Source organism: Cyprinodon variegatus, unplaced genomic scaffold (genome assembly GCF_000732505.1).
Source record: "Cyprinodon variegatus isolate N-32 unplaced genomic scaffold, C_variegatus-1.0 Scaffold581, whole genome shotgun sequence".
Lineage (NCBI taxonomy): Eukaryota > Metazoa > Chordata > Actinopteri > Cyprinodontiformes > Cyprinodontidae > Cyprinodon > Cyprinodon variegatus.
Genome location: NW_015151034.1, coordinates 50,555 through 55,835, shown reverse-complemented (window position 1 = coordinate 55,835; position 5,281 = coordinate 50,555). Strand labels below are relative to the sequence as shown.

General features: G+C 31.6%; 1 protein-coding gene across 4 annotated transcripts in view; it reads left to right on the top strand.

Annotated features, from left to right (window-relative positions):
* LOC107095879 (intersectin-2-like) overlaps positions 1–5,281 on the top strand; it is a 53,898-nt gene that overhangs the window by 14,830 nt on the left and 33,787 nt on the right. The gene's annotated exons all lie outside the window — the stretch shown is intronic.

Here is a 5,281-nt window from a genome sequence, read left to right as displayed (position 1 = left end):
AACATGGTAAGATATATGGTTTATTCATTCAGCTGATATGCCAAGCCCGGGCATCGGTATCGGACTGGATCTAATAAATCTTGATGTATCTGGGTGCACCTCTAATCACAAGCACTGTAATTACTGGATGTAATGTTTCACATATTTTAATGCCATCATGACACAATTTATACAATTATTCATGGCCAAACATATCAGTTTAATAAAAAAAAAATATAGATATATATATTAATTCCAAAGTGAAATTTAATTTGGTTTTAAATAAAGACATTGACAAGGGTTGTTTGGAGATCAAAATTCAATCAATCAATGTCTGATCAAATTATCGGACGGTAGAAATTTTGCATAACTTCTCGGTAGAGCAGTCTAAAGGAAATTTTAAAATCAGCTTTGTGTTTCTAAGTCGTGTAAAGATGTGCTTGTGTTATTATATTTGTATGAAGATCTATAATATCAGCCAATTGGGAAGTTAGCTTAAACATTTTGGTTCTAGGTGGGCAGGCATGATATATCTCCATATAGGTTGTTATTGGTCGGGGTTTCTAATTAATTAACACTTCGTATGATTCTGATATTTATTACTGGGTTGATGTTAATTACCAATATTTCTGATTTGCTTCTAGTTGTACCGGTATGTTTATGGAGCAGTAAGGGAAGGAGGTTGGCCATTTGGTGTTTGTTTGGACATGGGACAGGGGCATTGATACAATGCAGGATCATGTCCTCTTACAGCATCATCTGTGTAATCCACTTGGCACAGTACTGAAAGGTTAAGGAAATGTATTTAATATTTGTAAGTTTTTAGCCCCAACAACAATATAAATATCAGATAGCACTTCTTTGTATTTCTAATAATGAAAACATATTAGCACATGTAAATAATGTATTTATATATTTATTAGTGGGCATTTTTGATATCTGCTAAGGTGCTTTTGCTCCTCTGCAAAAATGTTTTTTGTCTTCTACTCTGCAACTTACATTGGTTTATTACACACTACACATTTCCTAAACTGTATTTTTTGCCTATGTTTAACATCTTACCATCAATTAAATTCCTAACTTAAGTTTAAACACTGCTTGTCAAAAAGCTTTAAAGCTTTTCCTTACTATGGCATCAATTTGGTGCATCCCTGGTTCTAATCGACTTATCTGGAACCAATTGAAAAATTTAAATAAAGTACACCTCACTCCAAACAGTAATATATTTCAGTGGAGGTATCATAATTTGCTTATGTCAAAAGAATTAATAATTATGTATGAGTGTTAACCTGTAGGTGCTCTTGTACTAGTCCTGAAAAGCAGAAGTGATTTTGAAGCTGTGGGTAGCAAAAGCTTTTTTGCTTTTCATTGACATTATGTAATGATTTGGAATCCATTAAAAAGAAAAACTAAATTAAACCTTATTATTTCTCAGTTTGCTAGTTCTATCAACGCTTATATGTGAGACTTTGACTACATTTTAAAGATGAGACCACAATTGTCTAACTATATATATAAAGGCTGTTCCAAAAATGTGTGCTGCAGGTTGGCATAAGAGAGGTAACGCTGGTTAAATGTATATAAAGCATTATATCTTAATTAGCATAAGGTTGATTTTATTTTGTAAATTCTTCATCCCATTTCAGCTGAAATCTGTTTACTCATTTGGTTCAAATCTGTGATCACCATGGCAGCAGCTTTTGGCATCAGGAAAGCCCATCTGTTGAGCAGCAAAAGATGAAAAGTTTAAGGAGTCGGCTCAGCTTTATCATAGCAGTTCTTTTTTTAGCTGTCCCGAATTAAAGCTTTATGAATTAATTAATAACAATACTCATTAATAAGTTAGAGCTGTTTCATGAACAATCTTTGTATTTCTGCTTTCTGACTCAAGTGGCTTGTAGTTTTTTTGCTTTTTAAATTTTTCCCCACACAGGGCGTGAAATGGTTATCAGTACCCTTTGAAATATTACACATTTTGCATTGCTACACAAAACAAACCAGAGTTTATTCCATTAGGATTTTTAGTAGTGTGTAACTGAGAAAAAGGATAAAATTATACATTTTGTTGTATTTTTAAGCAAATTTCTAAAAGAAAAAGATGCCTTCAACTATTTTTAATATGATACTTCAAAAGGAAATCCAGTACAACTTCTTTAAGAGGTCACCTAATAATTAAACAGCATTATAAAACAATATTCCAAGGTTTGATCATTTCTTACAGTGCTGTTAAGTCCTTCATTAGAAATTGAAGAATATAAGACAATTGTGACGGTGACTGAACTGACTTCATGTGGGAGACGGTGTTCACTAAAAACATGTTTTTGCGTCCTCCATAAAGTTGGACGTCTTAGAAGGGAGATGAGAAGAAATACACTGTTAAAAAAAGCTAAATAAAATCCTATTTTAAAATTGTTTTCCAAACTACTTGTCTACTTCTCTCCTAAAATAATATTGAATGTTGTTATAAATTTAATTAAGTTAACGTTATGTTTAGCAAAGAAGAGTTCGCAAAAATGTAATTCCAAAAGGCTTGCAGCTGTAACTACATCGATCAAGGGTACCGGCTCATGGAGACTATATAATTTTCCTTTCCTTTAAAAATACTGTTCTACTTTGATTTGCATTTAAAGCATAAAATCTGTGTTTAATATCTAAACTGACAAAATGAAAATATAGAAAACACTTCAAGAGTCAGTCATCATGTTAAGAGACAGGATGAGTCCTTCATTATTTGCAATATTCAATATAAATTGCTTAATTCTAAAAAAAAAAAAAGTGAAAGGGTTTATCATAGATAAATGTACCAGATTAGGAATTTAGCTTAAATAAAATAATAAATTAATTAATTAATTTAAAAAAAAAAGAAGGAAAGAAAAAAAAAAGAATTTAGCTTTGTATTAACTGCAGCCTCAGGCTGGATGTTTTTGGTGGGAGAAAGTGAGAACTGAACAGACAGAGGGAAAAGTAGCAGTGTTGACAGTTTTATTTATTAATGATGCTTACAGTAGGTGGAAGTTTGCTTGGGTGTCATCTGAAGGGCAGGGCTAATCTGGAATACAAATTATGAACACATTTTGTTATAGTGAGATAAATATTGTGTCTGTATTAAAATCGTCATTCATATTTTGGCTTTTCGAAGTAACTCTGTTACACTGGCTTTTGGGTAATTCGAAATTTGGGGGATTGGAATGGATCTTGTCAATAATGATTCAAGGTTGTAAACCTTTCTCCTGACAATTTTGTTGTCACTGTAATATATAAGCTCTGCAGTTTTAATGTTTGACAAAGTTGAATTTGCAAAAATTCTTTAGTAAGTTCAACCTGTTCTTTATTTGTCTTTATTTTGATAATAAAAGCTGAGAAGAAGCTCCACTTGATTTATTACAAGTTTATTACATGGGACTTAATCAGATTAGACAGTGCAGCAGGATTTAATTAAATTATCTAATCTAATTTATCATGCTAATTAGAAATTTTGAAACTCTTTTATAATAAAAAATATGTTTAATATGTTTAGCATTTTAAGAATTCATTTTTCATAAATGTCAATATGCCAAATCATAAAACCTCCCTCTTTTATAGTTTTCACTATTACTTGTGACCTTTTAAACTCTTAGGCTTATCTTTGGACTTTAGATGGCATTTTATTCTCTATTGAGAATTCTAAGCTGAAAAAGAGAGACTATTGTACAGCGTCTGTTGAAAAATGAGGCCCCGGAGACTAAAGGAAATCGTTTTGGACCTAATCCTCTATCTAATCGAAATGAACAATACCAGAAAGGCTTTGCAGCCTTGCAGGATGTTTGTTTGTTTTTTTTAATCCACATTACGTAAGGACCCTTTCTGTTACCTGAAATCTACATAAATACACATAAGACAAATACACAAGAGACAGGAAGATAAAAGTCATAGTTCTATAATCTAATATAATTCAATCAATATTCAATACAACACATGCAATAATGAAGAGAATAATAGTTAAAAGTGGTTTCTGTTGTAAATATTGTTATAGTTGTTGTTTTTAATTCATCATTTGATCCTGCTCAATAATATTTATTTGTAAAATGTACCATATAACCATTGCCCTGTATAAGACCTATTGGGAGTATGGATCTACCATCGGCTGTAGAAGTGTATACATCAGTGCTCATACATAAACTCTTATTATTTCTTTCGCTGTTTTTTGACATTATAACCTTTTTATGCCTGTGGGGTGTTATTATGACTGGTGGTATCAACAATTTTAGTTGTATGTTTAATATGATCAAACCGTATTTATTTAAAACAAAGCAACATTTAGTATGTTGCCACTGCTGAAATAATATATATCATGTTTTGTATGATATTAGAGATTATTTGTTGGAAATCTGACACAGGACTTAATACTTTCTGTTTTCAGCTATTTGAAAACATTGTTTCTGCAGTAATACTTTTTTTAAAATCAAATTATGTTGTGCCTGGTATTTTTTGTAGCTTTGGAACAAAGTTTGTGTTTTTACAAATTGTATGTAACGAAAGGGGTAAATATAGAATTATACTGTTTGGTTTGGGTGTGTTTATTATCTTAAATAGAGACAAGGTTAGATTATCCATTTAGTTTTGGAGTGTAATTAAATTTGATAACAGCAGTGTTGGGGTAGTTACTCTAAAAAAAGTAAAGAGTTAATTGTTAGTTGATACTTTTCAAAAGTGTAATAAAATTACTTTACTAGTTTCTGCATTTGTAAGTAACGTTGGTACTTATTAGTTGATCATTTCTTGTATTTTTGTGAGGGGAAAAAATAGAGATATCACACTGTTTCTATGCTCCTCTGACTTTCCATTGCAGTGGTTATGTCACCTAATTGCAAAACTTGGTCTCTATGGAGACGCGACCAGGGAGGCGCTTGGGCATCACAACTTATGTGATGCCTAAGCACTCCCCTGGTCGCGCTTGGGCATCACATAAGTTGTGATGCCCAAAAAGTGCAGAAAAGGCCATTCCTATTGTCTAGTAAAGTAATTTTGTCACCAATATTTTAAGGATAACACATTATTAACACATGGCATATTTCTCCCAACCGGGTTGTCAATTAATCAGCAAAATACACTGGATCTCAACATGGTCACTTTAAAAGAAAAAAGCCAGGAAAGAACTGACAAGGCAAGGAAAATTTATTTGTATAGCACAATTCAGTACAAAGACAATGCAAAGTGCATTACATGATTAAAATAAAGGAAAATAAAAGAGAATCAAAGCAAGTAGGAAAATAAAATAACATCAAAAAAGGAGAAACAAAAAAGAATATTAAAAACAGTTGGA